Source organism: Tenebrio molitor, chromosome 1 (genome assembly GCF_963966145.1).
Source record: "Tenebrio molitor chromosome 1, icTenMoli1.1, whole genome shotgun sequence".
Classification (NCBI taxonomy): Eukaryota; Metazoa; Arthropoda; class Insecta; order Coleoptera; family Tenebrionidae; genus Tenebrio; species Tenebrio molitor.
Window position 1 is genome coordinate 28455735 of NC_091046.1, and position 10728 is coordinate 28466462.

The window sequence follows — 10728 nt, forward strand, 5'->3', positions numbered from 1 at the left end:
GGGAAGATGAAGGTGTCTGGTCGCGGTGTACACAGCGTGGTGCTCGCGGTCGTAGACACAGCTTGATGTCGGCGTCCATATGGGTTGCAGTTGATGTGCCGAGGCGATGGTTGCTTGGTTTGGTTAGCACGTGGCTCGTGCCAAATGTGTTGGCGAGCGCGTTGCTCGTGCCGTTTGTGATGGCGAGCGCGTTGCTCGTGCTCAATGTGATGAGCGGTGGGTACGATGGTCGGTGAGGTCGACGATGTCGTTCCCGTCGCTGTGGTGGTCGTAGCGATTTGTCTGGTGGAGGCTTGCGTCCTGCTTGTTGAGATTCGGTGACCCGGGTACTCCACTTCCGACTCACCGAAACGTGGGGTTCACTGCCACGATGAGGGCTCGTGGTCGAGTGGAAGCCGTCTCCAGCGGTCGCACGTGTTGGTTTGCTCTTCGCCGACCGGTGCCATTGTCTGATGTTGTACTCAACTTGTGGGGTGCACGTGGTGCTGATTGTTTGCTCCGGATCGTCGGGGGTCAGAAGTTTGTGGAGTTGCTGCCTCGTGATCTTGCGGAACGTCGGGGATCACAAGTTGTCGTGTTGCTTGCCTCGTGGTCTTCCGGATCGTCGGGGGTGGAAGTTGTTGCCTCGTGGTCTTCCGGATCGTCGGGGTCACCAATTGTGGAGTACTTTTGGTCCGGAATGAATGAGACGGTTCGATGCGTGATTTGAGTTTAATGTAACAATAACGGTAACAACGATGAATAACAAACAAGTAACAAATGAATAACAAAATGGTGAACGGCGTGGTTGGTGGTGCCGTGGTTGAAGTTGATCGGCGAGAGAGCGAGTCTAAGGGATGCGGCGTCTTTTATCCCTTCGGTTTGGCTCCCCCTAGTGTCGACACGTACGTGTTGTGGTGCGTCGATAGAGGTCGCCACATAAACAACAAAAGCAAGCATATCTTTTAGATATAGCTGTTCCAAATTCACATAATATAACACAGACATATAACACAAAAATTAATAAATATTTAGAGCTCTCCGTTGCTATGAGAAATCTTTGGTGTTGAGAAAAAATTTCGATTTTGCCACTTGTAATTTCAGCAACGGGAATAGTACCGCAATCTCTTTTTAAAAATTTAAAAATTCTGGATTTAGATAACACATTGGTAGTTGAAATTCAAAATAGTAATTTACGTTATAAGTCCGGTAGGTTACTTGTAACAGTACGAGTTAGACATTATGGACGAGGCGACGTTAGGAGCCGAGTCAAGAATGTCTAAACGAGTACCTGTTACAAGTACTACCGGATGTATATCGTAACGTATTTTATTTCATACTGCAAGTCTCTTGTGCATCATTATTTTATTTCAAAAATTAAAAAACCACATTATATTGTGAAAATAGCATCACCTTTTTTCCTGTGGCAACGGCCGTTGCTATTGTTTTTTTAGATCGAATATTTTTTGACTTTTTCACTTTTCAATGTCAGATTTGATTTATAAAAGGAAAACAGTCCGGTAGGTGTTGCTAAGTGACACTTTCCGGCTCTGATACTGTTATATTATAACTCACCTACCGGACTCAAATTGATGATGCAATCGAGCATCTACCGGACAGTATGAAATAAAGGTATATTATTATATTCATGTCACATCGTGAGGAAGTTCCTTAACATTGACACAGAACATAATACACAACAAAGTCAAAATGCGGAGGCGAGACGCCGGTAATTATGTTGATAAGCACTGCACTATTACTTGATAGTAATATCCGTAATAGTGTATGTACTCGGGCAAAATTGCCGTGCCGCCGGGTGGAGGTGGGATAGTAATAAATAAAAATAGAAAAAAATTTGAAAATGAAAATATGGTAATTTTGTTGATTTTTTAAAAATTATTTGCTGTCGTATCTTTTCTTATCAATGCAGAAAATATTTGGTAAATAGATTAATTTTTGTAGACCTTTACAAACCCCAATTGCTCAAATAATTGTGTTTTAATTGGAAATTAAATTAGGTGGAAGCACAACAGGCACATCTAAACTTGATTGTTGACAATGTTTTTGTAAATATTCTTGATACAAATTTAAAAACACCGGTTCTTAGAATAAAAAGGAAATACATAGTGGTCATAGGAGTTTCGGGACGTTGGCTCAATAAGGTCAAAGTTCCCTGCTGTGTCATAAAATTATTAGCAAAGGACAGAATGAATGCAAAAATTTTAATGTAAAAAACAAGAAACAACAAACATGAAATCAAAATTAAAAGAGAGAAAGTGAAAGTGACAGTTCTTATGCAAAAATTAGTTTCCTTGTTTGCTGAAAATGTTTCGGTTAGAATTTCCCAACAATTTGTACAGCGGGAATTAACGTTTTGAACAGAAAAGTTTTATTGCGGCATGTGCAAAAATAAGAAAACGATGAATAAAATGGAAAAGTTGAAAATAAAAAACAATAAAAATTTACTTTTATTTCTGAAACTTTCAAGAGTTATTGGTAACATTAATAACAAGAAAACTTCTAACCTTTAAGAGCAGGAATAGCAATAAACTGATTTGAAATAAAGTGAAGAAAATATTTCAAAAACTAAAGGATTGAAAACTGAAATTTGCATCGAAAAAATACGAAACATGCGCTCTGAATAGAACTTAATTCTATTGAGCTTTTTAAAGGATCTGAAGGTGGCACGTTTTTTTGTTGTGAATTAATAAATATATCAGATGAATAAAATGACTAGGAAATTAAAAAAGAAATAAAAATGATCCTTTTATAAAATACCTGTTTATTAACACTCCACTTCTTAATCGGTGTTAATTTATAGGTCAGGTTCCTAAGATGACTAACTGAACAACAGTTTTTCTAAGAATTTCTCAAAAGTTTTAGCAGACTTTTCCAGAAAGCACTAAATAACTAAACTGAACTAAATGCTAAGAATAGAGCACAGAATGAATAATAAAGTCATTTTATCACAAATTGCAAGTTGAACTTCACGCCAGTGACAGCATGTGGTGACAGCTTCAAGTTTTCATAAGGGGAAATAAACAGAATTTGTGACATCTCACCCTTCATTTAGAGTCAGATCTATATTTAGTCATCCGACGAGATCAAAATTGGGCATATTTTCCAAACGGTTAAATTAATAGACCTTGAATCTTTACTAAGACCAATATTTTCCTCAAAGAAACATTTCAAACGCTGTTTTTTTGCCGAAGGTATCGTGAACGAAAGAAAATTCCATCAGAAGTGGGATTCAACCCCAACAACAACAACAACAACGACAACAACCACAACACCCTTGCTTGAAAGAACGCGACGAATCCTGCTAAACATGGCGGACCAATCCACAGACCGAATAGAAGAGGACAACCCCAGTCCTGCAGCGAGTCTGAGGGTGAGACGAATCCACCAAAACGATCAAAGGTCAGTTGACAAGAAACCATGATTGCGTCGCAACAAGAGCAGTTGGCACAACTAGCGCGCCAATCCAACATGGCTACATGCGTCGCAGATCTCCCGGAACTCCCAGATATTTAAATTGGCAGAATTCAATCCTGATACTAGCAACTATGCAATAGAAGAGTGGCTGGATAATGCCACAAAATTGAAGAACGAGCTGCATGTGAGTGACATCCTCATGATCGTTAAAGCTGGAAACCTTGAAAGGTTGCACCTCCCCCGTCGCCACTCTCCTCTTCCTCTGCAACGGTGAAGCAATGCATTTCACCTACATCATTGAGAGGGGTGCAGATATGTCCGTCTTAAGACAGAGTGCCGCCACCAGACTTAATGGATCGATTACACCGGAAGTGCGTGTTTCATCAGGACTAAGTGCCAACAACGTTTGCAGCATCGGTACGTGTCAGTTGATTGCTGTTTTTCCCAGAGCAACTATCGAAGTGCTGTTCACGGTCGTGGCCGATGATGTCATGCCAGCAACTTTAGACGCTATTATCGGTTGAGACATTATTGGGTTACCGCACTCGTAAGAACCGACGACGGCCTGGAACTGCCCCATGACCTGCTCAAGTCAAACAAGGTGCTGATTATCAAAAATGACGACCTAACTAACATAAACGTGTCAGGATTGGACCAACAAAGTGTAGCTAGACTAATTCAATTATTGAGAGACTCGACTGAGAAAAGAACTAACCATATTCTGACGGGAAAACTACAAATAAGACTTAAAGACAGTGGACCCTATGATTTCCCATTCGTTAAGCCTTTCATTAGCTAAATAATTGATTAGACAAAGTGAGAGTATATGCCAAGCACTATGTTAGACAGAGACAAAACAATTTAACGACGTTTGTCACGGTTCGGAAATTCCGTTCCGTTCGCTCATCGATTTTTGCGGGTTTGGCCGGAGTGGAAGGCCCAAGGGTTCCACTAATGCTTGGGGATGCACCATCGTTACTCGAACACCTAGAAAGCAACCTCGAAAATAACCAACTCGGCAAACGCTCGCTCACAATTAGGCCGAGAGTAACCGCATATTACCGCGACCGTTTTGTTCGTGTCCCTATTCCTTCCCTATCCCCCATTATCCCGTTTGTTTATCGTTATCTTTGATCCCTCTTTTTACCTAGTCTTCCCTTTGAGTTTTTTTTCCCGGTTTTCTTTATCTTCTACGTTTGGCCCCGACCGATGATCTACATTCTACACCCTCAGGACTCCACGAACCCCGCTGGTTCCAGGTCAGAGCAATCCGATTCTCCTCCATCTTGTCGGCCCTGAGGTGTGAGTTATCTGCCTCCGCCGCGTCCTCCGTTCTTTCGCGGGAAAATAAGTTTTTACGGCGGCAACTTTCACTTTCTCTCCAGTTTTGTGTTTTCACCACCTTCAGTGGCAGTTTTTTTGTTTTGTGTCGTCATTCAATTTCAGAAATCATCACATTTTATTTTGTAAATCCGCTCCCGGTACTAATTGTTTGCGTTGTGTCGTAGGTTGAATACCATTTTTTTTATGCGGTCGCACCGAAAACTTGTACAAGTCTCGTCGGCGACTGACTCGGAAGTCAGTTTAGTTTAGTTTCAAATTACTCTTCTTATATTACCGGACCGGACCTCATTTTCCTTTATTTTTGTACGTATCATGTTACATATTTAAAATAATTTAATTGCCCCCTTTATTTGTACATATCACCTTCCCCTTACATCTTTGAAGGGGACATCAAACAATTTATTTTTAATTAAACGTGTTAACCGAAGCATTTGTTTCATTTCAGGTACCGGCTTTGGAGTATCACTGGATCCGGGTACTCCCGTCTCAGCGCTGCCGGAGGATCCTGGCGCCCTTTTTCTTTATCGTTTTGGGTCGAGTTAACTTTTCTCTTTGACCCCGCCCCAAGACTGAGCTACCGGCGACTATTGCCAACAGCCGACCCAAAAGAAAAAAATTATCGTGGCACGTTCTTTAACTTTAATGAAAGGGAAATCGTACGGCCCAGTGTTCCGAGGGCGTACCGACCGCAACGTCTTGCTTACGCGGAAAGACTCCAAGTGCAACAAATTGTCCGTGAGTTACTGCAAGCTGGTATCGTGCGCGAAAGCCATTTAGAATATGCCAGTCCGATAGTTCTCGTCAAAAAAAAGAACGGCGAATCGCGGATGTGCGTCGATACCATGACATAAATAAAAAAGCTATCGAAGAACGCTACCCATTACCTTTGATACACGACCAAATTGATTAATTGAGTGAGGCCAAATATTTCACAACTTTGGATATGAAGTCTGGTTTCCACCAAATGGAAATAGAAGAAGAATCTAAACACATCACAGCCTTCATAACCCCAGAGGGTTTGTACGAGTATAATCGGATGCCTTTTAGATATGTCAACTCACCCTCCGTGTACCAGCGAGCCATCGACAAAGCATTCGGAGAAGTGAAAGGCAAACAAGCCCTCGTCTACATTGATGACGTCATCATCCTATCCAAAACAATAGAAGAAGGATTTCAAAATTTAGAAAAAGTGTTGACGGCTTTGTCTTCAACTGGCTTCCGTCTAAACTACCAAAAGTGCACTTTCTTCACCACCGAGACTGAATACCTTGGTGTAGTTATCAGCGCTGAAACAGTGCGTCCTAATGCTCGGAAGGTCGCTGGACTCACCCAAACTGCTGCTCCTACGAGTGTAAAAGAGGTGCGCCAGATCCTGGGACTGGCCGGTTACTTCCGCCGTTTTATCAAAAACTTCTCGATGCTCACCGCACCAATTTCTGCCTTACTCAAGAAACACAACGCGTTTGAGTTGACTGAGACACCTTTGCTTAGAATCTTCAACCCAAACTTGGAGATTGAGCTGCATACAGATGCTAGCTGCATTGAAAGCCTAATAGTGTTTCAACAAAAACATACAGCGATGGATGTGAGGAATGGAAACTTTCATTAAAATGAGAATGAAATGACTCAATGACTCGCACGCATTCGTTGTTAGTGCCGTACTTGAGGACGCTTTTGCCCAAATTTGTGGGGGGAAACTCTGAATTATTGTCGATGTACGTGTTGACTAGGTAATCTGCAAACTCTTCAACTAGGGAGTCGCTCGGAATTAGATTATATAAATCAAACGCAAAACAGTCACCAACCTCACCCGGATTAAGGTATAGCAGTCCAAAAGTATGACGCAGCCATTTTCCAATTTCTGACTCTTTGTCTTTATAATCAGCGGTCAATCCCAGTTGCTGAATTTTCCGCCACCAAGCTTGTGTCAAATGGAATCGATATCCAATAATTATAACATTTGGCCAAATATTGAAAACGGCCTGATGTATTGCCTTTTCGAAATCTATTACGATTTCGATGGGCGCAAATGTTAACTGTCGACTTGAACACAAATCCGTTATGAGCTGGAAACAGTGCTCATTATTCTGAGCAGTTTTGTCCGTCAAAAGAGCGAACACAAGAGGCACATAATGTCCATTTTTATATCCGTGGACAGTAAATAATTGTTTAAAAAAATTTATACAGTATGAAAACGTACCGTCCACGTAAATTCTTGACGATGTTGACAAAAATTTCAAATTTGTATGGCAAGAAAAAACTATAATATATAATATGTTTTTCTTTGTCATTCACCTGAAGAAAATCCTCATTTCGATTGGTTTTAGTTTGGATCGATTCAAATCATCATGTAGGTACAGTGGCGAGCACGGAATTTCGCACACATTGGACATTTCACTGGCATAATTTTATTAAAATGAGATAGCGGCAGTTTCGTGACAGTTTAGGTGAAACATCAGTCATGATCACATACAGTAGTGGACAATTGATTGGCCCCAAAATGTTAAAAATATGCAAATAATTGTTTGGGTTGACTTTATCTAGTTGAAATAAAAAGAATAAAATACCCTGAAAAGTATCAGGCTTTTTAAAGTAAAGTAACTATTTATAACACGTCATAAACAATAATTCGCATTGACAATAAATTCTTTGCATTTGTTGTTCTTATTTTGACCGGACAATTGATTGGCCGCAATACAATACATGTTGTCTTAGCAAGGAAGTAATTGAGTTAAATTTAGCGACTTATATTTTTTGATCAAGTGAGTATGTTAGTTGTTGGTAACCATGGTTACCACTTGTTTGAAGCTAAAAATAATGGCACCACCACGAGTAGATAAAGAAATTGAATCTTTAATCCTTCGCTTGCGTGAAGAAGAAAAGTGGACCATGGAAAAAATCGCGCAACATGTGAAAATGCATATCGCAGTACCGGGTCAAAAATAATTCAGCGCTTAAGAAATCCGCGAATTCTTAAAACGGGCGGTAAGCCACGAGCAACTGATAAAAGGTAATTTTTGTTATTATTTACTTTGCTTTGGTGTCATTAAAATAAATGTTCCAGAACTGATAATCAAATAGTAAAGACATCAAAAAAGAACTGTCGTGCTACAGCTCCTCAAATCCGCCAAGAACTAAACCTCCTTGACATTAGTTGTCGGACTATCCAGCGCCGCCTCGCTGAAGCTGGCCTACACGGAAGAAGACCAGCAAAAAAGCCCTTTATTTCGCAAAAGAATCGTCTTCTGCGGCTCCAATTTGCAAGGGAACACCTTGCATGGACACTCGAAGAGTGGAAAAACATACTTTGGTCTGATGAGAGTAAGTTTACCCTGTACTCTGATGACGGTAAAGGGTACGTTCGGCGTCCAATTAATCAGCGTTACAACAAACGGTACACAACAGCAACAGTCAAGTTTGGAAGTGGTAATATTATGATGTGGGGGTGTTTTTCCTGGCATGGACTAGGTCCTTTACATCGTATTACTGATAAAATGGACCAGTTTCAATACAAAGAAATTTTAGAAACAGTGATGCTTCCACATGCGCAAGAGAATCTTCCGGAAAATTGGCAGTTTGAACAAGACAACGATCCAAAACACACTGCAAAAAGTGTGAAAAATTGGATAAATAGTAGCGATATCCAAGTTCTACTTTGGCCAGCTCAATCGCCTGATTTGAACCCCGTTGAAAACCTATGGGGTGAAATTGAACGTGCTTTAAAAGGCAAAGAATACAAAACAAAAAATGGACTTTTTGAGGCGGTCCAAGAATTATGGAGCAACTTACCCAGGGCTAAGATTGAAAATTTGGTTAAATCAATGCCGAGGCGTTGCCAAGCCGTATTAAATGTCAGGGGTTATGCCACAAAGTACTGAAAGCCTGTTTGGGGCCAATCAATTGTCCGGTAAAAATACGACCAAAAAATTTAAAATTTTTGCTGTCAATATGAATTATTTTTTTTTTGTTATAGCCTTTCCCCTTTCACCACTACGGGCCTATCAGGTACCTTGCGGTCGGCTTTTTTTCTTCTCTTTTTTCCTATGTGGTGCGGCGGGGCTCCGGGGTACTTTCCCCGGCTACCCACGCCCACCGTCTCTTCTCCTTCCTCCTTTTTCTGGACGCCACAACACGAATACAAACACAAACATCCATGGGAGGCCCATCCGGCCTGGGATTCGAACCCTGCTGACCTCGCGGTGGTGTCGGAAGAGTGTCGCTCTTCCTTCCACCACCCTACCGTCAGCCCCTGAAAGACATACACAATATGAATTATAGTTTATCACATGTTGTAAATATGTAGTTAGTTTACATTAAAAAGCCTGATTCTTTTCAAGGTATTTTTTTTACTCGAACTAGACAAAATTAACTTAAACAATTATTTAATTGATTTTTAACATTTTGGGGCCAATCAATTGTCCGTAGGTGTATATCATGATTGAATATAATGACAATAAAGCTTAGACTAGATAGTTTTTTTTAATGACATACAAATTGGTGTGCGAAATTCCGTAGTTCCCACTGTACATCGTCGATACATCTGGGTAATGAAGGATATCGACTTCTTCTTGCATTATATATGTTCCTTTTGATGCATCTATAATTAAAAAAAAATAAGTTCCTCTATAGTAAATATGGAAAGTGTTTTGCCTTAAATCAATGACATTTAAGTGGCTTTGGGGATTTTCTTTGATGACATCGCGACATATCTTGGAAGGTCTGCTTGAAATGTCATCAGCTGCCTTTCGTTTCGCCGTCACACTAATAAATTGTATTTGAAGTTTTTGCTCGTTGTATTGGTGATTGTGGTCCGTAAATTTTCGTGATATTAGGTATACGTTCTTCTTTTTCACCAACATTATAGGTACAGCTTTGCCGTACACGTCCTAACAGTACTATGGCGGACAATAACTTTAGCCCGGCCTGTCATTGGCTTGACATCAAAATGTGAAGCTGGCATTATGTTCAACTAACCCCATTTTCGATTTTTGTCATTCTTGTCATCGTGACAGCGATAATCAAAATTAAAATTGGGAAAAGAAGCGTCCACCAGAGATAAGTGCTACTACAAATCAGTTATGCTAGTGCGTCATGATCTGTAAATTACGAAAAGGGCGAAGGAAACGCCAAACAGCTTGAAAACCTTCAGTTTGACAAACTGACACATCAGTCATAATGACAATAAATGGTCGCTTGCATTGACTTTTTTCAAATGTCAGAAATTTGCCGGCCTAAATTTATTGTCCGCCATAGTAAGTACTATGCCGGCCAAAAAATTTTGGCCGTCATTGTCTGTCAATTCAAAAAAAAAAAATTGTAATCCGTACTTTATTGTCATCATGATTACCGCCTTGATTATGAACATCATTTTTTGGGTGGTAAATTGCAAAATCCAAAATTATTTTGTCATTTCTACTACATAGAACGTTTACCTCAGGTTGTCCATGTACGATTGCTCTAATTTTGTTCATTAATGTCGGATTTTTGGAATATCTGAGGTTCAAACAGTTTAAATTGATTGTCAAAATGACAAGAATCGAAAGTAGGGTTACGATTCCTAAAGGTTTATTTACACTTTTCTTGATTGTCAAGAAAGTGACGGCCAAAATTTTGTGGCCGCCATAGTACAACACCACTTTATTTCCCCACTTTTTAAAGCTTCTTTTTTATAGAATTTGTGGTTTTCAAATAGAAGCAAAATTTTGCCCCGTTCACTTTTAGTTTCGCTAGACATGTCAACCTCACAGTTTAGCTACTATTGGGGACACGGAAAACTGGGCAGATGTGTGACTCAGTTGTCAAAATTTCTAAACCATACCTTAGTTACTCATAACCAAGTTGACAGTTTTTTTGAAAATATCAATCATAATGACGGTAAAGGTGCATTTACATTGACACTTTTTTAAATGATAATAACAGACTGCCCAGGATTCCATGTCCCTCATTGTACAGTTGCGGAATTAAAATTTC

At 40.1% G+C, this 10728-nt stretch overlaps 1 long non-coding RNA gene across 2 annotated transcripts; it reads left to right on the plus strand.

Moving 5' to 3' along the window:
- Positions 1 to 340: 340 nt before the first annotated feature.
- LOC138141566 (uncharacterized) lies at positions 341 to 9017 on the plus strand. 2 transcript variants are annotated; one of them, XR_011163188.1, is made up of 3 exons: positions 341 to 4015; positions 5204 to 7768; positions 7823 to 9017. It is a non-coding gene; the product is annotated as an uncharacterized lncRNA (long non-coding RNA). The 2 variants fall into 2 exon arrangements; XR_011163187.1 differs by having other exon boundaries at positions 341 to 7768.
- Positions 9018 to 10728: the final 1711 nt, after the last annotated feature.